We start from the raw sequence: 26,204 nt of genomic DNA on the forward strand, positions 1-26,204 counted from the left end.
AGGGGCACATGCCTGGGTTGTGGGCTCGTTTCCCAGTAGGGGGCATGCAGAAGGCATCCAATCAATGATTCTCTCTCATCGATGTTTCTCTCCCTCTCCCTTCCTCTCTGAAATAAATAAAAATGTATTTTTTAAAAAAATCACCCTAACCAGTTTGACTCAGTGGATAGAGTGTTGGCCTGCAGATGGAAGGGTCCCAGGTTCAATTCTGGTCAAGGGCATGTACCTTGGTTGCGGGCACATCTCCAGTGGGAAGTGTGCAGGAGGCAGCTGATCTATGTTTCTCTCTCATGGATGTTTCTAACTCTCTATCCCTCTCCCTTCCTCTCTGTAAAAAAAAATCAATAAAATATATATTTTTTAAAAAGTGGATTTATACAAAAAAAAAAAAAAGAATCAATGTCATCATGCTGTGGGGGAGGGGAAGGAAGATACTGTGAAACTATTTCCACACGCAGCAAGGGTGATTTACAGCTTAATTGCAAATTAATAATGAATACTCAATCCTTAAAAACAACAAAAGAAACTCAATCCTGTGTGTTGGATTAAATGTAACTCAGCCTTTATGCCTAATCTGTAATTCCCTGGTCTTGTTAAGAGAAGACCACTGCCTTTTTCTTTTCTTATGGGCATGAAGCTCACCTCATGAGATCTTAATTGTTATTTAGTTATTGTATGAATCAATGTGGTATCAGTTGGGACAAACATTCAGTTTTTAAAAAAAAAATGAGCATTACATGTAACAGATGGACTTATTGGATGCCTATGATTTTTGTGTTTTTCAGTTGTGACAAGGAGATCTAAATTGCATATACTCATAGGTAACTTGAATAGTCTAAGAATGCCATAGTTCCAAAAGCTTGAGGGTGTACTTGTTAATGCACCCTTTTGGGTTAATTGAGCTATCTTATTCTACTAATGTTTTTATGGGTATAATGATCACTGATGTAATCATTAATTCTCAAGCATGTTTCAGTTACTATGGGAACATGTGACCTTGAATGAAAGTTCAGAGGACAACTAGTTTCATTGAATATTTATGACTGTTCCTCTCTAAGTAAATCTTAAGTGTTAGCTGCTTCACTTCTATTAAAGCTAAAGTTAAACATATTACTGACCATCTGAAATGTCCCATACATATAATGGGTAACATAAACAACTTATTTCCAGTTTAAATCATAATTGTAAAGGCTCTGACAAGTGCTGTTTGCATTGAATATACTATTCCTCTTTCAGTTTCTACTGGCACTCAAATTTAGGCTATTCACTTTTTTCTTTTTCAAATGAAGTCAGGAATTCAGGGGCAATGCTATTTTTATTTTATTATTATTATTATTTTTTTTGCCAATCAAGTAAAAGACAACTTATTAATATCTCAGTATTTGTTTCATGAAAAGGATATACTTTTCTTTCTCAAAATGATAAATTTAGTCATGAAGTAAGTGTCTGGGCAGTTGGTTTTGATTGGCATGTAGAAAACTGCCAAGTTTCACCTTCACCATCTGCCAAATGTAGGCTATACTAAATGCTCCCTAGGTTTCCTTCATTTCTCAAAGCTCTGAGACGTGAATTTCTCCCAGAATTGCAAAAGGTAGTGTCACTGTTTTAAAACTACATTTCTTCCCTTACAAGGTGCACATATCACACTTTTTTCCCAGTTTAAAATGATATAAATCTGCTCTCTAGACAATACCAAAGCTATTTTTCTTTAGTTATTCATAAAACCCTTATCATCTTAGCGTTGGCAGGTAATATTGACTTTATTCCAGCACTTTCATTTTTGGGGACAGTGAAATTTGGACCAAGAAAGATATGTCTTTGTCCTAATTTTACACAGTAATTAGTGGTCAAAGTGAGAATGAAAATTAGATTTGCTGACATCTAATTCATCATACTATTATGGCACAGCAAATACTTCAAAGATGAAAGCAGTGAAGTTTTACCAGTGAAAGCAAATATAATCAGTGAGCTTAGAAATAAAAAAACTGTGTCATTAACTGAATGCTTACTATACCCAGGTGTTGTTTTGTTTTTTAATATATTTTATTAATTTTTTTACAGAGAGGAAGGGAGAGAGAGAGAGAGTTAGAAACATCGATGAGAAACATCTATCAGCTGCCTCCTGCACAACCCCTACTGGGGATGTGCCTGCAACCAGGGTACATGCCCTTGACCGGAATCGAACCTGGGACCCTTCAGTCTGCAGGACAATGCTCTATCCACTGAGCCAAACCGGTTAGGACTATACTCAGGTTTTAAATAACAAATCTAAATGAGTCCTTGGAACCCCATTTTACTTTGATACTACTGAAGCACAGAGAGAGTATACCATGGCCATGGTCACATGATCAGGAAGTGGCAACACTATTATTAGAAAGTGTAAATCTTTTTAATACCCATTTAATTATTTGAGAGACAATCTGTGAACATAGGGAGTGGCAAGTGTAGTCACCAGCATATATATGTGTATATATATATATATATATATATATATATATATATATATATATGAAAAAATATATAAAGAACAGACATAGCCCCTCTTTTCGTAGGGCATCTGAAGAAAGACAGTAACCAGATCATGAGAAATTCTATAAGATAAACATTTTGGTACTATTATATCCAATAATGCAAATGTCTGATGAGAATGTGAGAAAACCTCCTTTGGGATGAAAATGGAAGAGAAGGAATCAGTTCAATACAAAACAGTGGGAGAGGCCTTCCACCCAGGAGAAAGTATTCACACCTCATTGTGCAAATGGGAAAAGATCTTGGCATGTTCAACAAATTAGAGTAGGCTGGAGCTTAACAATGAGGTACCATAGTTCAGAATAAGGTAGAGAGTTAGGCAGGTGAGTGGCATGATGTGCCCTTTGTTGTTATTGTTGTTATGTTTATTAATGACTATCAAGGGATACTTGAAAGAACAAGGCACAGTTTGATGCCAGTGTAGTGGCCTAGGTCACACACTATGTGGCTTGAATGAGGATCATAAAACTTATGTTTAGACAGATTTGGAATGTGTTACCGAGTTGAAGTTATAGGACTTGTTGATAGATTTTATTTGATGGGTGATAATAAAGAATGAATCAAGGAGATGCTCCTAGGTTCTTTACTTGGCCAACTAGGTGGGCGGGTCCAATTTACTGAAATGGAGGTAATTTGGTTAGAAATAAGTTTTGGACGGTGGGCTAGGTGGAAATCAAGTGTTCAGTATCAAGCATGTTCATGTTGATGAAATTGTTACCTGCCAGGTAGAGCTGCCAATAAGTAAGTGGCTATCAAAATCTGGAGCTCAGAGCAGTCTGAATTGGATGTGTACGTTTAGAAGGTTATAGATGAGAGTTATAGAGTCACGAGAATGAATGAAACCAAGAGAGCCAATGAGAAGAAAGGCTAGGAAAGAGCTTGAAAAACTCCAACATGTAGAAGGAAGATAGAGGAGACTCTCTGTCAGGGTTCCAACAGGAAACAATGGCATGCCAAATTAGGAGGATTTACACTTAAAAGGACTAATCACCAATATGTCACACCAGTCCTCATCCATGGGGACAACAGGCCTGCTAACGGGGAGTGCAGCTTACCCTGTAGGGATTCAGTCAGTCCGAGGAGACCTCTGGGAGGCAACCAGAGGATAAATGCCCTGTCCTTGTTCTTGGGCCTCCCTTCCTCCTATCGCCCATTCCTACTGCCTACTTTCCAAATCAGCTCAGAAGCTAGAGAGCCTGGGAGGCTGCTGGTGTAACTACATTAGGTCAGAGTGACAACATGGATAGAGGTGGGGAGTGGTCTGCAGGCGTGATCAGAAGATGCCTAGCACAGAGAGCAACGTGTTTTAAATCTAGAATTTGGAGCTCCTGCTCTTTTTTCTTATTTATAATGGCATATAAATACAAAGGAAATAGAGAAGATATCTGTTTTATTATCTCCCCAGGGTCTGATGAGAATTAAATTACTTTAGAAATTGGAAATCACCTTGAAAAATTTGAAGCCTTATATAGTCATTAGTATTGTTATCGCTGATGTCAGGTCTCCCATAGAGTGAAGAAATACATGGCTTTGGTCAGAAAAACAAATACAATTTTGTGGAGGCTCAGTTCATTTCCTAGAAAGCCAGAATCCTATAAAAATGAATATTACAACGATGTGTAAGAAAAGTATGAAATTATTTTATGTAGCAACTCTAACCTGCTGCTTTTTTTTCACCTCATTCCTTATTTACAGTTACGTCTCTTATATTTGTAATAAAAATTCCCTGTGATTAAAAATAAACAGATAGAACTGCAAGTATCAGAATGTACTTCACCATATTTCTTTAGTGAAGCAAGTTGAGACTTGAAATTATCTGTTATGTTTTCTGTCACAATCAAAATGTAGATGAAGAAGACATGATTATACATGTAATGAGAGTGGTTTGCATAGACGTAATTGTAATAATTTAACATCTGTTTTCATGTTATCTTCATTTCCCTAATAATTGGTAACTAGCTGGGTAATTTGTAGAGGAAACCAAAGCAGAGAGAGAATCCCACATGACCAGAAAGTAAAATTTAAATAATGTCTATTGCCTTACAATGTAGTACTTAAATTAGCACAGACCACATTCGGACAGATGTAAAATAGCTAGATGGTTCATACCTTTGATTAGAAACTATGGGTCAAACATAAAAATTGCTAACAGCTCTCTTTAACAGAAATTATTTGAGACTATAATGTCTAGTAAGTATCATAAAGCTAATTTGTAAGTGGTGCTATTTAGAGGGAGAAAGGTGATCCAGTGTATATTTCCATAATTTTATTTTAAATTTTCAGAGAGAAAAATAGAGCCAAAAACAAAACTTGAAATAATTAGAATGCATGTTTTCTCTCTTTTCTTTTTGTCTTTAATTTATGGTTTTAATAAAATCTGCCATTTTCTTGAAATTTTACTTGACACACCCCTTCATTAAACCAGTAAACCTCCCCCTCATGAAATATCTAGCCAGAGAACAAATGACAAACCTTATTTTTGTTATTACAAGTTCAGAGTAGTTCTCAGAAATAAGACCAATGTGTTACCATGAATGTTTTTTTCTGCTTCCCTAAACACAGACAAAAGCCTACTGACTTATTAGTATGCAATATTCCTTTAAATAATATATTTGTTATTCACTGTTTACTTTAAAGAAATCAGAAAACTACAATATTTTTAGTTATTCAAGATCCATATATTGTAAATCCTTATGTACCCAGCATTCTGTTTAGCAGAAGTATTTATAAACTGGCATCTCTATATTTGGCAACGTCATTCATAACTCCAAAATGTGAACAAACTTAAAACATTTCCATGAGCATCAAAAGAATAATTGTGTCTGGCATCATTGCAATATCAGGTATCCTATTTCTTAAAGATCCATCATCTACATATGACATTAGTGAAACTACTCTCAGCTAGAATATTTGGTATAGTTCATTTTGCTTTAAGACCAAAGACTTTGTATAATATAGTTCAATGCATATTGTTATTTCAGAAACCTGTTGTATGTCCTGATTGACAAATAAGTGGTTTTTTCTAGCTAGTTTAACTTTTAAACTTAAATTGATTGCTAGAATATGTTCATACAGTAAAGTGATACTCCCTTTTAGCGCGTCCCCACTCTCTTTGGAGCGTGGTTCAGTGGCAGGCGGGTTTAATGTTGAGCTTAGTGTGTCTGTTGTCTTGATGGATGAGGTGAAGTGAGTGAGTCCCAGGGCTTTCACAAGTCAAGTGCACAAGCAAGAAGTAAGGCTCTTACAATTACAAATCAACAGGCAAAACACACCCAGAAGCTTTTCCTCACTTACTTATCTTTAGTGGGAAATGGATTCACGTGATTTATTCTTATACTCAGGAGTATTTCTTTGCTGAGAGCAGACTTTCTGCTTTAAAATGTTGTGAATTCCCATTGGAATCACTCTCTTCTGTAAAAGAGTAAGACAGATACATTTTTTGTAAGATTTTTGATTGGAGATAAGTATTTTTAATAAATTTATCGGGGTGATAAAATTGTATAGGTTTCAAGTGTACAATTAATTCTGTGCTATGTCATCTACATATTGCGTTGTGTGACATAATCTTGAAGTACTGCAAAATCACTGTGGTCACTGATGAGCAGTTTCCCACATGTTGAAAGCTGAGCAGAGTTCCTACATGTTGAAAGCTCCAAATTTTTCATTATTTTATTATTGAGATATATGCCATCTATGAGCTTTTCTCCGGCTGGTGAGCTCTGAGAGGCCTGAGGCCTTGATTTCAAAGCCCTTGGCGAAACAATTCAAGGACCCATATATGTCATCTCGTTTTCAATGTCGTTTTTCTTCTTCCTTTTGATTGACGTATGCTTCTTTTCAATGCCAACTTTTTCTTCTTCCCAGCTGGAGAGATTTTTCTCATCTGTGAAATCATATATCAGGTGCTGTTTACTTAAGAAGAGTCATTGATACAAAGAACATAGAGATTTAAAATTTTTATATCTTGCAATCAGGAATTCTACGTATTCTTACATGCATAGTAATAAAAGCGTAAGTTAGGACTTTGAGCAGAATCCATTGTGGGACCAAACAAAAGGCAGTCTGTCCGTCCAGAGGTCCGTGGCTCCGACAGGATGGGAGAGAGAGATGATGTCTGTTGGTAGAGAGATGGGCATCTCAGAAACAAGCAACCCAGTGGTGACATGCCTGTTAATGTTTTTTTTCCACTCCAAGAATTTACTACTGTGAAACCTAACTAAGATCGTTCTTAGGAGAAACAGGGAAGCACACAATCACAGGTGAACTATGGCTGGTCATGGAGGAGAAAGATGATGTTTCTTATTAGAGAAATATTTTTCCATTTGGGTCTGCAAAGCGGCCTTCATAAAAGTGAAAGTATTGTTTCAACCAGAGTTTAAATGCTCTCCCTCACGCTTTAAGGGATGCAATAAGAAAATGGCTCTTCCGTTTCTGGATAGAAAGAGGAAGACTTTCAATTAGGGAAATGTGGAGGATCTGTCAGCTGAATTTGGCTGGGAGCTTTAACAGAAACAGTGCTATGTAAAAGGGAAAGGGTTGCATGTATAGGAAAATATACTTTTATTAAAAGACCATCTTGGGGCCTGGCCATTGTGGCTCAGTGGTGGAGTGTCCACCCATGAACCTGGAGGCTGTGGTTTGATTCCAGGTCAGGGCACATGCCCAAGTTGTGGGCTCCATCCCCAGCAGGGGACATGCAGGAGGCCACCCATCCATGTTGATGTTTCTCTCTCATGGATGTTTCTGTCTCTCTCTCTCCCTTTCTCTCTCTCTCTCTCTCAAATAAATAAAAACATTATTTTTAATCTCAGAAATTCATATTTTATTATATTTTAAATTCTTTATTGTTTAAAGTATTACGTATAGTATTACATATGTCTTCTTTTCCCCCCATTGACCTCTCCATGGCCACCCCCAACCCCCAGCACATGCCCTCACCTTCTTACTGTCTATGTCCATTGGTTATGCTGATATGCATGGATATAAGTCCTTTGGTTGATCTCCTCCCCTCCCCCTCCCCCTACCCCTCATCCTCCCCTGCCTTCCCTCTGAAGTTTGACAGACTGTTTGATGCTTCTACTATGTCTCTGGTTCTATTTTTATTCATCAGTTTATGTTGTTCATTATATTCCACAAATGAGTGCGATCACATGATACTTATCTTTCTCCGACTGGCTTATTTCGCTTAGCATAATGCTCTCCATGTCCATCCATGCTGTAGCAAATGGTATATATTTTAAAAATGTTTAAAAAAGATCATCTTGGAAACTGTTTCTCTATGTTATCAGGACTGTCATTTTCCATAATGTTAGCTGATGGCTTGCTCAAGAAGAAATTAACTGCAGAAGTAGGAAGCTGACCTACCATTATACGGGGTTAGCTCTACGGGGTTGTAAGGTTCCCGTTTTCTGCAGTCTCTACTTTAGACACACAGCTGGCCTTTTTTCTCCCACTTTCAGAGCGATATCCCTTTTAAAAGAAACTTCTGTCCTCTGTTGTCTGCAAGGCAACAGCAGTTTTCAGCAACATGAACATTAAATATTGTACTTAAGATTTACCAGCATTATCAATAGCAGAAAAGGAAGATCTTTCCTCTACGAAGAAGCCCATACCCCACTGTCTTTCATAGGCTCAGGTTCCAATGGATAGAAAACTTCTGGCTGCGGGAACCAATGTGGCTGGTCCTTTCCACTGGGTAGACACATGGATCCCTTTAGTGCCACTTGTCAGCCTTGCATCCTGACCCACTTTCTTCCTGAAACGGAATTTTCCATGTTGTCCTTTACTTTTGCTGAAGGTCTGTGTTTGTAACTGTTATCCTGGTAAATGAAAAATCCGAGATAAAGAGTACCTACCTCACTTCTAGTGCCATTCTTTTAGTGGGGTTTCTTGGAGTAAGATATTCTGTCATAAGTTATTATAATACAATTTCTATGTAAAAGAAAGCCACGATCATGGCTCACATGGATTGGCCTCTGATGCTGAGTCATCTCCCTGTTGCAGTGCTTTCTGCTGTGGGTCACTTGGCTCACTCACATTTACCTCCTGAGCCTGGAACTCCTATCATCTTCTGATGGAAGAAAATGCGGAGGCTAAGGAGAAGCCAATCGCTTGTTGGAATCTCACATTTAATTAGTACCCAGCTCAATTCTTGATTTTTTTTTCTATCAACTTGTAGGGGAAAATGACATTGTTTCTGCTCATTTGACAAAATAATTTGAAATGGGATTTGAGGGAATGTGAGGATTGCAGGCAAAGCACACCAGTGGCAGCTGGGCAGACACCTGCTTCCCCTCTATTTGTCTGGCCCTCTCAGAGGCTCTGTGTAGCCAGTTCTTGTAAAGGGGATACGCAGAAGCAAATGGGAGCCTCTTTGGCGGTGTTGTTGAGGTCAGAGGTACAAAGGAAGAAAGACACACAGGATGAGGATGGCACTGATGGCAGAGCTACAGGACGTGCAGAGCTAGCCCTAATGATCAGACATGAAGCGATACCTTGGGAGATGGGTACGGTAGAAGGGACATGACTTCAACAAGAATTAGATGCTGGTGAGGCTAGTCCTGGAGCTCTCAAGTAGCTGGGTGAGGTTCTCAGGACAGGATTCTCGGGCTGCGTGTTGTGATGAGGCAGGCAGTGTCCTGGCGGGAAGAGGAATGGTCTGATAGGAGGAGAGGTACACCTGGGGTCCCGAGAACCCTGGGTAGGTAGTGCTTGGGCCAGAAGACGGCATCACATATGGAGCTGCTGATTTTTCATGCTTTTATTGCAGCACCTACCATAGTTGTCGTAGGTAAAAATGAAACAGATTAATTAAAAGATTATATGAGAGGATGAGTGAATAAAATCTAAATGGATGAATAACTTATCCAACCCCAAATTCGCAAGCCCTGTCCATTCTTAACCATTTTTACCTCCTTGGCGTTGCCTGTCTCAGGATGCAAAGAGGCTGAAGACATGTGCCCGCAACACTTGCTGTTGGAGCATTTCTCTGCAAACACTCTTCCAGGAATAAAACATAATAGATTAGCGACTATTGTTTGAAAGTGTTTTTGGCACATTGCCCAATTTTTATCTTGGCAGGCCTGTTTTTATTTGGTTCATATCTTGGGTTTTCAGTATTCATTTGCATACTACTTTCACAATTTCATTATCTTTTTGAGTTATAGTTTGTAAGGACTTGATTTATGTTGCTATTCCAATGCAATGGAGTTTCTTTTTAAATATTTACTATATTTTCCCAAAAAAATTAAGGGCCATTTGCCTTGCTTCTTTACCCTGCGGGAAACATTCCTAACCAAGCAAACATTGCCTCTATACTTTGTCTCTTTCAGTTCTGTAAGCCAGGCAGAATTCAGGTCTAGTGCCTATAGGTTGGGTTTTATATACTCTCTATTACTGGTTTTTGTATTGGACCTTTGAATGGCGATTTGAGCTGGGATCTATGATGCAATGCTATAAATAGGTCCCAATTTATTTCAGTGAGTTCTAAAACCTGTTAAAAATTGGATCTTGTAGAGACTTCATTTTATCCTCTGTTTTTCCGTAGATGATATGACAAAACATGCCTTTGTAAATCTTTCCAATTGGAAAGAATTTTGCTTAGTCGCCCCACTAATGTCTTATTTTTAAAACTCATTTCTAAAACTCAGAATGAGAAAAATGGTTTGAATCAAATCTGTTAAATTCCCACAATTTATTTTCAACTTAACACAAGTTTCCTTGAACCTGTACTTCACACATTTCACCCTGCTTTTTTCATAGTAGGTCTTCCATGTGATGGTTCATTTTGTGTTTCAGGACCAAAGTCCCCAGATAATTGGGCAAATATTATTCTGGATGTTTCCATAAAGGTATTTGTAGATGAGATTAACATTTAAATCAGTAGACTTTGAGTAAAGCAGATTGCCTTCTGTAATGTAGGTGCATCCATCCAATTATTTGAAGGCCTTCATAGAAAAACATCAACCTCACTTGAGCAAGAGGGAAATCTGCCAGCCAACTAACTTTAGACTCCCACTACAGCACCTGCCTTTCCCTGGGTCTCTGGCTTTTTGGCCTCTCCTGCAGACTTTAGACCTGCCAGACCCCACAATCTCTCTCTCCCTCTCTCTGTTCTCTCTCTCTCTCTCTCTCTCTCTCTCTCTCTCTCTCTCTCTCTCTCTCTCTCTCTCTCTCTCTCTCTCCACATTCTATTGGTTCTGTTTCTCTGGAGAACCTTGACTAGTATACTTAGTTACAATGGCGTTTGGTCCTTCTGTCTTTCTCTCGAGGTGACAAAACTCTGGTTCAGGCGTGTCCTACTCACACTTGCAATTTTCAATCCTTGCACAACCGTGGCATAAGGAAGATGCACAATTATGTTTGTCAAAACAAATTAGGCTTCTTCTTTTAAAAATTATTATTATACTAGTATTTTTATTTTTCCCCCTTTTGACCAGCATTTCTTTATTTATCCAGTTCCATTAGCAATAAGTATTCATTAGTGATGTCTTTGAGGTAATCAAGTTTTTAAAATTATCTTAGGAATCTTCATGATAATGGAATTATGCCCAGTATAATCTTGAAGTTTTAGACATTTATTTTGTACATATTATAGTCATCAATGATATGTAAAGTATTAGCCAGACACATTAGCGCCAACATTTATCTAAATTAGAGTTTACATGTACATTATTCACTGACACGAGTTGAAGTTAATTGCAAATAAAGGAGGATAGGACATGGAATTTCTGACTTCTATTTTTAGTTAAAACAGGAAACACTAAATCAGTCCTCCTTTAATGAAATGTCTAGGGCCACACACTGTTTTGTTGTGGTGGTTGTTGAATATCTGGTTTGTAACTGTAATAGTGATACATTAAAAACCTGAGGTAAAGAATACCTCATCACTGCTAATGGAATTCTTTATTTAAGGTTTTGGCTGCTCTCCCTCTTGTATTAAAATGGCATGGGTTTTCTATCATTAGCAGACTTTTCCTTGAATATTTTTTTACACCTATGAGAGTGATGGACTTGCACTAAGAAAGTTTTGATAGACTACACATAGATGGCTAGTTTCCTACTGCTGATTGTAACAGATCTAGTTACAGATAGCAAGGGATTAAATAGGTGATGATGATGATGGGGGACTGATGAGAATGTTCTAAATTTAAATTGTGGCAATGATTGCACAAATCTGTGACTATATTAAAAGCTACTCAATAAATACAATTTAAAAAGGTGAATTTAATGGCATATGAATTATCTATCTATATATAAAAGGCTAATATGCAAAGTGTCCCCTCGGAAGTTCGACCAGGACAGTGGGAGTTTGATCGCTCGCTGTGACCACCAGGGGGCGGCACAGAACGAAGGAAGGCCCAGGCTGGCAGCTGGAAGGAAGGCCCTGGCCAGCAGCCAGAAGGCCTCAATTGGCTCTGCTCGCTGGCCAGGCCTAGGGACTCTACCCATGCATGAATTTCATGCACCAGGCCTCTAGTATATCCATAAAGCTTTATGTAAAAAAGGTAATGGCATTTTATATTTACTTAAAATCTAGGACAAAAAATTATTCCTTTGTATTACTTAAAGTCTAAATGTTAATTAATATTAATTCTCCCCCCCCCCCCAAACAATTGCAGTGGCTTTATAGAAAAAACATATGCTTTAGGAAAACCTTCATGGAATCTAGCAACAATTTCCATGTTTTCATTAAGTACCTGAACTAAAAATAATTCTATTTGATTCAATTTAAAAGTAAAATTTAGATTAAATAATAAAACAATAAATTTCAAAATATTGTCATAGAAATGTTTATTTGTCTTGTTTTAATTAAAATGGAGGATTATTGTGTGAAATCTACTTTTTCCTCTTGAAAGAAAATTCTATTTAGAAAATAGCTGTATTTATTGCTGGAATTTCTTGATATTTTACTTTTATTTCCCACAGGAAGTGCTGTCCTTGTATATATTAGAAACTTGTGCTAATGCCTCCAGGAGGAATAAAAATGACTTGGTCATTTTCCTTCTGGAAAACACCCAAATTAAATTGCTTGCTCCCTTGGCATTTTCAGTTAGAATTAAGTCATTGCTTCCACGAGTCTCCATCCTGTTCCCCAGTTTGGTCCTCCTCCAGGTAATTTGGTGAGGTTAATTTCATTATGGGTGGCCTAGAGTTATTGCTCCATTTAAAAGACTTTGCCAAGGAGCCAAAATTATGTTGGGATTTTTATTCCTCTTTGATTTTCAAAATTTGCAAAAGGGTATATATATATTATGGTAGTGGTTAGCGGCATATATATTGAGATCATGTGATCCTTGGGACATTATTTAATGTCTCCTAATCTTAATTTTTTATCTCACATTACAGTAATATGCATCTACCATTAGTGATTTTTATAAGGGTTAAATGTAACATTGTATACAAAGCTTTAGTATAATACGTAGTTTTTTTTTTTATTATTTTTTTATTGCTTAAAGTATTACAAAGGGTATTACATATGTATCCATTTTATCCCCCCGCCCTAGACAGTCCCCTAGCCTCCCCTATCACCCAGTGTCTTATGTCCATTGGTTATGCTTATATGCATGCATACAAGTCCTTTAGTTGATCTCTTACCCCCCTACCTCCTGCCCCCCAACCCTCCCCGGCCTTCCCGCTGCAGTTTGACAATCTGTTTGAGGCAGCTCTGCCTCTGTATCTATTATTGTTCAAAAGTTTATAATGGTCTCTATTGTCCATGAATGAGTGAGATCATGTGGTATTTTTCCTTTATTGACTGGCTTATTTCACTTAGCATAATGCTCTCCAGTTCCATCCATGCTGTTGCAAATGGTAAGAGTTCCTTCCTTTTTACAGCAGCATAGTATTCCATCGTGTAGATGTACCACAGTTTTCTAATCCATTCATCTACTGATGGGCACTTAGGCTGTTTCCAGATCTTAGCTATGGTGAATTGTGCTGCTATGAACATAGGGGTGCATATATCCTTTCTGATTGGTGTTTCTGGTTTCTTGGGATATATTCCTAGAAGTGGGATCACAGGGTCAAATGGGAGTTCCATTTTCAGTTTTTTAAGGAAACTCCATACTGTCTTCCATAGTGGCTGCACCAGTCTGCATTCCCACCAGCAGTGCACAAGTGTTCCTTTTTCTCCACATCCTCTCCAGCACTTGTCGTTTGTTGATTTGTTGATGATAGCCAGTCTGACAGGTGTGAGATGGTACCTCATTGCTGTTTTGATTTGCATCTCTCGGATGATTAGTGACTTTGAGCATGTTTTCATATGTCTCTTGGCTTTCTGAATATCCTCTTTTGAAAGGTGTCTATTTAGGTCCTTTGCCCATTTTTTGATTGGATTGTTTATCTTCCTTTTGTTAAGTTGTATGAATTCCCTATAAATTTTGGAGATTAGGCCCTTATCAGATATGTCATTGGCAAATATGTTTTCCCACACAGTGGGTTTTCTCGTTGTTTTGTTGATGGTTTCTTTTGCTGTGCAGAAGCTTTTTATTTTGATGTAGTCCCATTTGTTCATTTTTTCTTTAGTTTCAAGTGCCCTAGGAGCTGTATCAGTGAAGAAATTGCTTCGGCATATGTCTGAGATTTTCTTGCCTTTGGATTCTTCTAGAATTTTATGGTATCCTGTCGTACATTTAAGTCCTTTATCCATTTTGAGTTTATTTTGTGTATGGTGTAAGTTGGTGGTCTAGTTTCATTTTCTTGCATATATCTGTCCAATTTTCCCAACACCATTTATTGAAGAGACTATCTTGGCTCCATTGTATGTTCTTGCCTCCTTTGTCAAATATTAATTGAGCATATTGGTTCGGGCCGATTTCTGGGCTCTCTATTCTATTCCATTGATCTATATGCCTATTCTTGTGCCAGTACCAGGCAGTTTTGAGAACAGTGGCTTTGTAATACAACTTGATATCTGGTATTGAGATCCCACCTACTTTGTTCTTTTTCAGGATTGCTGCAGCTATTCGGGGTCTTTTTTTATTCCAGATGAATTTTTGGAAAGTTCGTTCTAGATCTCTGAAGTATGCTGTTGGTACTTTAATGGGAAGTGCGTTGAATTTATAGATTGCTTTGGGTAGTATGGACATTTTAATGATGTTGATTCTACCAATCCATGAACACGGTATGTTCTTCCATCTGTTTATGTCTTCCTCTATGTCTTTTTTCAACGTCCTGTAGTTTTCTGAGTAGAGGTATTTTACCTCTTTAGTTAAGTTTATTCCTAGGTAGCTTAGTTTTTTCGGTGCAATGGTAAACGGGATTGTTTTTATAATCTCTTTCTGAAAGTTCACTATTGGTGTATAGAAATGCCTCAGATTTCTTGGGGTTAATTTTGTATCCTGCTACATTGCCAAATTCATGTATTAAGTCTAGTAGCTTTTTGATGGAATCTCTAGGGTTTTGTATGTATAATATCATGTCGTCTGCAAATAAGGACAGTTTTACTTCCTCTTTTCCAATTTGGATGCCTTTTATTTCTTCTTCTTGCCGAATTGCAATGGCTAACACTTCCAGTACTATGTTGAACAGGAGTGGTGAGAGGGGGCATCCCTGTCTTGTTCCTGTTCTTAGGGGAAATGGTGTTAGTTTTTGTCCGTTGAGTATGATGTTGGCTGTGGGCCTGTCATATATGGCTTTTATTATGTTGAGGTATGATCCTTCTACTCCCACCTTGCTGAGAGTTTTTATCAAAAATGGGTGTTGAATTTTGTCAAATGCTTTTTCTGCATCAATTGATATGACCATGTGGTTTTTTTCTTTCAATTTGTTTATGTGATGTATCACGTTTATTGATTTGCGGATATTGTACCATCCTTGCATCCCTGGGATAAATCCTACTTGGTCATGGTGTATGATCTTTCTGATGTACTGCTGGATCCGATTTGCTAAGATTTTGTTGAGGATTTTGGCATCTATGTTCATGAGGGATATTGGCCTGTAATTCTCTTTCATTGTGTTGTCTTTACCTGGTTTTGGTATTAGGGTGATGCTGGCTTCATAGAATGAGCTTGCAAGTGTTCCTTCCTCTTGAATTTTTTGTAGTAGTCTGAGGAGGATAGGTTTTAGTTCTTCCTTGAATGTTTGGTAAAACTCCCCTGTGAAGCCGTCTGGTCCTGGGCTTTTGTTTGATGGAAGCTTTTTGATGACTGCTTCAATTTCTTCCATAGTTATTGGCCTGTTGAGATTTTTAGATTCTTCCTGATTGAGTTTTGGAATGCTGTATTTTTCTAGGAATTTGTCCATTTCCTCCAGGTTGTCTAGTTTGTTGGAGTAAAGCTGTCCATAGTATTTTTTAACAATCATTTGTATTTCTGTGGGGTCTGTTGTTATTTCGCCTCTATCGTTTCTGATTTTATTTATTTGGGTCCTCTCTCTCTGCTTCTTGGTGAGTCTGGCTAGAGGTTTATCAATCTTGTTTATCCTTTCAAAGAACCAGCTCTTGGTTTCATTGATTTTCTGTATTGTTTTTTTGGTCTCTATGTCATTTATTTCTGCTCTAATCTTTATTATCTCCTTCCTTCTGCTCACTCTGGGGTTTTCTTGTTGCTCTCTTTCTAATTCTTTGAGTTGTAGAGTTAGATGATTTACTACCATTTTTTCTTGTTTTTTGAGATAGGCCTGTAGAGCTATAAACTTCCCTCTCAGGACTGCTTTCAATGTGTCCCATAGGTTTTGGATTGTTGTGTTTTCATTGTCATTAGTTTCCAGGATGTTTTTAATTTCTTCTTTGATCTCATTGGTAACCCAATCAATATTTAATAGCATGCTATTCAGCTTCCAGGTGTTTGAGTATTTTGGGTTGTTTTTATTGTAGTTTATTTCTAATATTATGCCATCGTGGTCTGCGAAGACGCTTTTTATGATTTCAATCTTCTTGAATTTGGGGATACTTTGCTTGTGACCCAATATGTGGTCTATTTTTGAATATGTCCCATGAGCACCTGAGAAGAACGTATATTCTCTGGCTTTGGGGTGAAGTGTTCTGAAGATGTCTATTAAGTCCATCTGATCTAGTGAGTCATTTAGGATTGCTGTATCTTTGCTGGTTGTTTGTCTATAGGACTTATCCAGTGCTGTCAATGGTGTATTAAAGTCCCCTACTATGATTGTATTGTTGTCGATCTCTCCTTTGATATTTTCCAGGAGTTTTTTTATGAATTTGGGTGCTCCTACATTGGGTGCATATATGTTTACCAGGGTTATATCTTCTTGTTGTAATATGTAGTTTTAATAGAGAAAATACAACTGCTTAAATCTAGCCTCTCTTCAGCCCCATGGATTTTACTAGTATCTACAGGCCACGTCACTTCATAAAAATTGGGACATGCTAAGTTCCAGTAGACATTTATTCTGGAATTTGTACAAAAATGCTTGTGGTTCCAGTGAGTAAAACACCCAATTATGTGTCAAGATGGGTGGAGAAGGGTCCAGGGCAGGCTTTGCCTAGGCAGCTGGGTCCAAGTCCAATTCTGCCATAGGAAGCACGCACTTAGCCTGGTAGTGTAGGGCAATGGCAATTGTTGTCAGGCTCTGGGAAGCCAGAGACACTAAAACAAGACAGATAATTAAACAAATCCATGAGAGCTGCATGTCCCTTCCAGCACTGATAGGTCTCCTCCAAGGAGGCCTGCACCTTGGTCAATACCTTAAACATATTGAATTAAATTGTCTGAAACTGGATTTAATTAAGTGCAATAGAGTAATAGATTACCGCTAGCCTGCCTGGAAGAGTGATTGTTGTTGTTTTCATTAAAACTTTTTTTAACCTGTTCAGGACTATTTACTGTTTATGGTCTGTGTTTTCATGAAGAGTTATGGTGCCAGAGCATATATAGAGTTCAAGAATGGAGTCCATGTCACCCTTATTCCCACTGGAAACCATTTACAACTTGTAGTTCCCGGTGAAGTGAAGGGTTAAGGGGGGTATATCTTGATCTTTTATTCATTCTCGCACAGTACACATGCTAGCAAGAAGCAAAAGATGGAACTCCATGATCTCTAGATTAAGGGAATATTTAGAATTTTTCTACTGGGAGGTAAGTGCATAATCAATGTGATTTGACTGACAGCAATGGAAAAAAAAATCTTGAATTAGTTCATGTTTTCGGTAAATAGATGGTAAGAAAACTATCTCAGCAGCAGTCTAAGAAATTTGGCCATTAATGGAAAAATCAACATGAATATAAGTAGAAGAATAGTAAAGTGAACGTTTTATTTAAGCCGGGAAAGAATTGAACTTGTTTGCTATCCATCAGGGAGGAGCCTGTGTAAAGGTACAAATTGTGGGGATGTCAGCATCCTAAAAAACGTCAGAACCACTCTAAAACTATGCTTTCACCCGGCCTGAAAAAGCACACCACACTTCCTGATTGCTACATTGCTACTGTTTTTTCTTTCATTGTTGCATGTTGGTGTACAGAGTGCATCCCACGGGCTACAGGGAAGCAAATTATACTCTTCCCCACCTTGATAAAATATTAGACCTGTGGTTACATAAATGAGCTTGCACCCAGCCAGCAGTCCTCCCCGGAGTTCTGTATTTAGGTTTCTGGCCCAGATTTTGTCAACCATTGAGGCTGATGTATATTTAGACTAGAATACAAATGAGTTGCAGAAGAGCATAAATTATCTAAAATTGTTCCCTATTGCAAAAAAAAAGTTCAAATGTTTATTTGTAAAATCTTTCTTTGATCGCTTGTCTACTGTTTTTTATAAACATGCATTCTGCCTCTGATATAGTATAAAAGTGGTATTATATTGTTAACAAGTCCAGGTGTTAGATTATTTTTTCAGTATATATATATTAGTATATAGATATATATCCTATATAATAAAAGGGTAATATGCAAACTGACCCTAACAGCAGAAAGACTGGGAATGACTGGTCACTATGATACACACTGGCCACCAGGGGGCAGACACTCAATGCAGGAGCTGCCCCCTGGTGGTCAGTGCTCTCCCACAGCGGGAGCTCTGCTCAGCCACAAGCCAGGCTGCCAGCTGCCAGTACAGCGGTGGTAGTGGGAGCCTCTCCCACCTACTCAGCAGCACTAAGGGTGTCTGACTGCAGCTTAGGCCTGCTCCATGCTGGCAAGTGGACATCCCCTAGGTGCTCCCGGGGTGCCAGAGTAATGTCTAACTGCTAACAGGCCCAATTCCCCAGGGAGTGGGCCTAAACCAGCAGGTGGTCTCCCCCAAGGGGTCCCAGACTGCTAAAGGGCACAGGCCCGGCTGAGGAACCCTCCCCACCCCCTGAGTGCACAAATTTTTGTGCACCAGGCCTCTAGTATACTAATAAAATTGTAGTATGCTAATTAGGGCAGATGTCTTCCAGACGTCCATCCGGATGTCCATCAGGACAAAGCCACAGCGGCTGTGAAACCTGGGGCACACGGCAGCCTTGGGCTCAGGCAGATGCGAGGCCCGGGGCTCAGTGGCTGCAGCAGCAGCCGGGTGATGGGGCGGCACCTTTCCCTGATCAGCCTGGTCACCTCCCTCAGAGGGAGACCAGACTGCGGCTTAGCCTTCAGTAGGAAATCCCCTGAGGGCTCCCGGATTGTGAGAGGGGGCAGGTCAGGCTGAGGGAACCCGTCCCCCCTCTTCCCCAGTGCACAAATTTTTGTGCACCAGGTCTCTAGTATATATATGCCATAATAATTTTGTTTTATTTGTAGGATTAAAAATGTCTTTGAGCCCTAGCTGGTTTTGCTCAGTGGATAGAGCATTGGCCTGTGGACTGAAGGGTCCCAGGTTTGATTCTGGTCAAGGGCACATGCCCGGGTTGCGGGTTTGATCCCTAGTGGGGGCATAAAGGAGGCAACCAATCGATGACTCTCTCTCATCACTGATATTTCTATCTCTCTGTCCCTCTCCCTTCCTCTCTGAAATCAATAAAAATATATTGAAAAAAAATGTCTTTGAGCATGTGTAGAGTTTTAGGCCTCTCGTTCTAGAAAAGCTTTGCTATCTGAATTCTACATCTTCTTGATATACTTGGCATGTGTATGTGCATAATAACCTAATTAATTTTTCCTGCTTTAATTGTAATGCACTTGTCTGGATAGCCAGCTATTTAATCTGGTTCAAGGGAACGGATAATGAGATAAAGGTTAAAGATTTGAAGTAGCTGTCGACCAATTACCTTCATAAGGAAGAGAACCCAGTGCCCACATTCTTGTGCTAGAGACCACCACATCACAAGTGCAAAGAGTTGCACAGAAGTGACACTTGCGAGATTAAGGATGGTTCAACAGGAACACAAAAAACACAAATAGAAAAATGGTCCAGCCCTAACCGGTTTGGCTCAGTGGATAGAGCGTCGGCCTGCAGACTGAAAGGTCCCAGGTTCGATTCCGGTCAAGGGCATGTACCTGGGTTGTGGGCACATCCCCAGTAGGTGGTGTGCAGGAGGCAGCTGATCGATGTTTCTCTCTCATCGATGTTTCTAACTCTCTATCCCTCTCCCTTTCTCTCTGTAAAAAATCAATAAAATATATTTTTAAAAAAGAAAGAAAGAAAGAAAAATGGTCCAAATTAAGAAATCCCAAAAGAAGGTGATTAACATCTTCATTCAAAATCCATGGATATAGACAATAGTGCAGTAGGCCTGGGGGCGGGGGGGTGCAAGGTTGTATGGAAACTGGATGGTTTAAAAAAGTAGAAAGTTATTTTCTCATAGTTATTGAGACTGAAAGTTACAGCAGCCTAAATAAACTATAATGCCATGTAACACAATACATTGTATATAGCAGGTGCTCAGAGTGGAGAATAATTTTGATTTTTGTCCCTAGATCCTCGTCTCTGAATTCTCCAATTCTCTAAATTGATGAATAATTTTTGATAACTTTTCATTTTGAAATAAATGTACATTTACTGAAAGTTGCAGAGATAGTACAGAGACATCTAGTTAACCCTTCACCCAGTATTTCCCCATGGTTATTTTGTACATAATAAGATACAATATTGAAAGTAGAAAACTGACACTGGCACATTGTATGTTTATAGCTCTATGTCATTCTATTATATGTATAGATGCCTATTACCACCACCACAATCAAGACACAGTACTATTCCGTCACTACCAATTTTATATTTAAATATATAAATCACCAACAATATATACTTTTCATTTATTTTAAAATTTTATAGATATGTAGTTATACTCTTCCTGTAACTCTAACAGCAACCTATTCTCTATCTGTATAATTTTGTCATTTCAAGAATATTATATGCATGGAAACCTACCATATGTGACATTAGAGGTTAGCTTTCTACATTCAGCACAATGACCTTGAGATCCATAACAGTTTGTATGGTTATCAATAGTTGATTCATTTTTATTGTTGAGCAAGAGTCCATGGTATAGATGTACCACCGTGTGCTAACCATTTAGCTTTTGAGAGGCATTGGGTTGTTTCTAGTTTTGGGCTATTGCACATAAAACTATTATGAACATCTGTGTACATATATTTGGGTGAGCATAAAGTTTCATTTCCCTGGCATAAATGCCACCTGTGCAATTGCTGGGTCATATGGCAGTTGCACACTTATTTATTTATATACTAGAGGCCCAGTACATGAAATTCGTGCATGGGTAGGGTCCCTAGGCCTGGCTGGCAATCAGGGCCGATCTGTGGGGCAATCGGCGGGGCAATCAGGGGGCCCCCGCTGGCACCCACCTTGGCTGGCCTGGGGCCTGTGGGCTGGGGCCAGCCCCCTGAGTTGAGCGTCTTCCCCTTAGTAGTCAGTGCATGTCATAGCGTTCAGTCAATTTGCATATTAGGATTTTATTATATAGGATTTTTAAGAAATTGGCAAAATATTTTCATAGTGACTGCACCATTTTAAATTCTCACCAGCAATTTTTGAGAAATTCAGTTTCTCAAAGTTCATGTCAGAATTTTACATATATGTTTAAAATTATTATTGTTTTTAAACTTTAGCTATATTGCAATAACTAAATGTGTCATGATATCTCATCATGCTCTTAATTTCCATTTACTTCCCTAATTGCTAGAGGTGTTGAATATATTTTCATCTGCTTATTTTTTATCTATATAGTCTCTTTAGTGAAATTACTAATTCATGTCATTTGCCCATTTTCTAATTGGATTTTTAAAAGTTTAAGATCTTTATAGGTTATAAATACAAGTGTTTTCACAAATGCGTGACTTGCAAATATTTTCTCTATGTCTATAGCTTGTATTTTGATCTTTAAACATGATCTTTCGTAGAACAAAATTTTAAAAAATTAATGAATTCCAATTTATCACATTTTTTCTTTCATGTGTGTGCTTTTGGTTTTATGTCTAAGACTCTTTACCTAGTTGTAGTTCCCTCAAAGCCCTAGTTTTTTCTCTTAAGTTTTATTTAAAAACATATATTTATATTTTTACATTTTAATCTATAATTCAGTTTGAATTATTTTTTTTGTATATGGGGTAAGGTTCAGTTACTGGTTCATACTTTTGCCTATGGATGTCCAATTGCTCTAACACTTTATTATATAGACTATACTTTCTCCATTGAATTGCTTTTTTCCCTCTTGTCAAACATCAGTTATCAATACTTGAATGGGCCTATTTCTGGATTCTCTATTTAGTTCCATTGATCTGTATATTAATTCCTCCACCAACACCAGGTAGTCATGATTAGTGTATAATAATTTTTGAAAATTGGGTAGACTAGTTTCTCTCATTTTGTTCTTTTTGAATTGTATTAGCTATTTTTTGTTTTTCTGCATATATTGCTTATATCTTCTTTAAAACTTGTTCAATTCCTAAAGAATTTGAGCCTTTATGTTCAAGGTTATTGTTAAAATTGGAGTGGTAGGTTGAAGAAAGTCTGAAAATGGAATTAAGTTTATTTCACAGAATTTTCCAAGTATTTTCTTTGTCAAAAGATTTGTAACTGGATTACTAATTCTTCCTTGTATATAGTTGTCTGCATTGAATATAAGTTATCTTATCTTCATGGCTTTCAATCTCATGAATGATACTAAAAACTGGTTATCTATCTACTGATCTACTCACACCTGAAAGGTGCTCAGACAGCTGTTATCAATATACAAGAGTCCACTGCTTGTTTGGAAGGTCACATTTTGTTTTTGGCTTAGCATTCTTAAGAGAGATCATGTGAATAAGAAGTGAAATATAGAGTGCTCATTTGCATGGTAGGTGAACTAGTGAGTGAGCATATGTACTTTTAATGTCAGGAACTCAGTAACAAATTTCTTTCCTGAACTGTGAAATTAAATCCTGACTAAGAATCTAAGTCTCGTTCGAATCAATTATGTGTGATATAGGTGTCATTATCTCTTGTTTTCCCATTCTTTAAGCAATCTGAAAATGGCCTACTTGTTATTATAAAAAATGCATTAAGCAAACTGAAGGAGAAGGTCCATTTGATAGAGTATCATTCTCATTTGTTTTTGTTTCCTTAAGTAGGTACCAGGTTATTTCTTTACTTTTGAAAGTGTGTCATACAGTCATCACTCAAATATTTATTTAATTAGTGTCTAGTAATATAAAGTTTTATTTTTTAATTTACAACTATTATACTAACTATTCCACTCTTTACTTGCTGTAGCACGTACTATGGATAGACAGATGAGGTGTAAAGTTGCTATTGTGGAGCTCATGTTTGCTCTAACAGGATGGTACCGTTGTATGGTGTACTGTATCCTCCTTACCCATCATACAGTGTGCTTTGTGTGTATGCTAAGGTGTGCTAAGTGTTCTTTGTATGACACACAAAATATCCATCATATGGCATGCTAGGTAACCATTGAATAGTGTGCTAAGTGTCCAGACTCTACTGTGGTGCGCCACCATGCAGCATGCAAAACACCTAGTCTGTGGTGTCCTAAGTTCTCCGTATGCTGTGCTCAGTGCCCATTACATGACATGCTAAGTATCAAACATAAACTATACAGGTGCTAAATTTATAAACAAAATACTAGCAAATCAAATACAACAATACGTTACAAAGATAATGCATCACCATCCAGTGGGGTTTGTTTTTAGAGCCCGCAAGTATGGTTCAATGTATGTAAATCGAACAATGTAATACACTAATCTATAATAATAAAAGCATAATATGCTAATTAGACCAGACAGCCAAACGACCTTCCAGACAAAGCCGGGGCTGTAAGGGGCAAGGCAGCCACCGCAGCTGCGAGGGCGGAGCAGCCCTTGCACGAATTTCGTGCATCAGGTCTCTAGTTTAAAATAATAAAGGATGAAAATCTTATGATCACATCAATAGATGCAGAAAAAGAATTGGACAAAATACAACATGTATTTTTAATTAAAACAATTGGTGAAATGGGTATAGAAGGAAAGTATTCAAGGCAATAAAGGCTTTGTATGACCAGCTGTCAGCTAATATCATTCTCAATGATGAGAAGCTACAAGCTTTTCCTCTGTAGTGAGGAACAGGATGAGGACGTCCACTCTCACCACCGGTATTCAACATAGTGCTGGAAGCCCTAGCCAGAGCAGTCAGGCAGGAGAATACTATGCTAAGCAAAGTAAGTCAGACAGAAAAGTCACTCAATATTACTTCACTCATCTGTGGGACAGAAAACTGAATGCAACAAATGCTTCTTTGTCTGTTGTAAACTTTTTTGAGTTAAAGTGTATTTTTTTTCTGATAATAGTATAATTTTTTTCACCCCTTTACTTTCTAGCTCTTTGTGTCTTTTGATCTTATATTAGTCTCTTGTAGATAGCACAGAGCTGAATTAGACATTTTAAATTTTTCTGCCAACCTCTGTCTTTTTATTGAAGAGTTCGATCCACTTGCATTTAAAGTAAATACTGTGAAAAGACTTATTTTCATAATTTTCTGTTCCTTTTCTATATTTGGGTGGGCAAAAGTAGGTTTATAGTTTATTCTTATGTTATTATTTCTTAATTATTGTGTTATTTTCCAAAAGAACATTTATAACTCTACTTTTCCCCCACTCATTTATACCTTGTAGCATTTTTTTTTGTCCCTCATTTCTTACATTACTTCCTGCTTTTGTGTTTAGTTTATATTCTGTAGTGAGACATTTAAATGTTTTTCTTCATAGCATTTATGTGTATTCTCTAGCTGTTTTATTTGTGATTAGCATGGAGATCACATTTAACATTGTATAGTTATGACACTCTAATTTGAATTTATACTAACTTGACTTAAGTAACAAACAAAAAGTCTGCTTCTTTATACCTCTGCCTCTTCTACTTTTGGTTATTGATATCACAGAATTACATCTTTGCATATATAATGCCCCAGACATAAACTAATAATTATTTTAAATGCATTAGCCTCTTAAATTAGGCAAAAAACAAAACTGTGGAGTTATAGACCAAGCTTACCATAATACTAGCTTTTAAACAAATAATATTTAAAAATGTATTAGTCTCTTAAATAATGTAAACAACAAAAAATGGAATTATAAGCTGTAGTTGCAATAATACAAACTTTTATAATTGCCCATGTATTTATCTGTCTTGAGAATTTTATTTTTGTATAACTTCAAGTTACTGTCTAACGTTCTTTCATTTTACTTTGCAGAACTCCTTTGATCATTTTGTTCTGGGCAAATCTAGGAGAAACAAACTCCCTTCACTTTTGCTTCCATCTGAATGCCTTAATTTTCCCGATCACTTAATTGATACATAATTCTGAATTCCTTTTTTAAAAAATTTGAATTCTTTATTGTTTAAAGCATTACATAAGCCCCCCCCCCCCCATGGATTCTGAATTCTTAAGCTTATCCATGAAAAACAACCTTAACCACATGGAGGGGTCCCCAGGCCGCAATCGCAGTGCTGGCCAGGCTGTGCTCTCCTGCGGAGCTCGGGGTCTCTCTCTGGGTTCACTTAAGCCATTGGCGGAATCCGGTTGTTTGTGTTTGTAGAGCTGATTCTCCCATTTTCGTGTTGTATGCCAGCCATTGGTTGCTCTGATCTCCGAGCAGCGCTTTCTAAAGGACCTATGTGTGTGGGCATCTCCCAACAAAGCAGCTTCTTCAAAGCCAGCAGGACCACCTGTCTCAGTTGGAATCTCCTTCCCTTTGTAAGAGCTCCCACTTGACCATGTCTGACTACTCAAGAGAATCGCCCTCAAGTTGGTTTACCCAACATTAACTGATTAGGGAGGTTGCAGCTGCAAAATCCCTTCACCTTCGTCATTTAATGGGACCTTACCCTAGCCACACGCTCAGCCCACAGTCACTGAAGGGGATAATAGAGAGTGTCCGCCAGGGGTCAGGAATCTCAGAGCCATTCCTGAATTATTTTACCACCGCCCAGAAGCTGGTGGTCTAGTTTAGGGTTCCCAACTTGGCTAAGGTTCTCATTTCTCTGGGGAGCTTATTAAAAGGCCATATTGGCCGAAACCGGTTTGGCTCAGTGGATAGAGCGTCGGCCTGTGGACTGAAGGGTCCCGGGTTCGATTCCGGTCAAGGGCATGTACTTGGGTTGCGGGCACGTCCCCTGTAGGGCATGTGCAGGAGGCAGCTGATCGATGTTTCTCTCTCATCGATGTTTCTGACTCTCTATCTCTCTCCCTTCCTCTCTGTGGAAAATCAATAAAATATATTTAAAAAAAATAAAAACATAAAAAAAATAAAAGGCCATATTGATAGGCCTCTGAATAAATCTGAATTAGAGTCAGAAATGAGT

The 26,204-nt window shown here is 38.0% G+C and overlaps 1 protein-coding gene across 5 annotated transcripts in view; it reads left to right on the plus strand.

The window, feature by feature from the left end:
• SNTG1 (syntrophin gamma 1) overlaps positions 1 to 26,204 on the plus strand; it is a 121,025-nt gene that overhangs the window by 20,549 nt on the left and 74,272 nt on the right. The gene's annotated exons all lie outside the window — the stretch shown is intronic.

This window comes from Myotis daubentonii, chromosome 17 (assembly GCF_963259705.1).
Source record: "Myotis daubentonii chromosome 17, mMyoDau2.1, whole genome shotgun sequence".
Taxonomy (NCBI): domain Eukaryota; kingdom Metazoa; phylum Chordata; class Mammalia; order Chiroptera; family Vespertilionidae; genus Myotis; species Myotis daubentonii.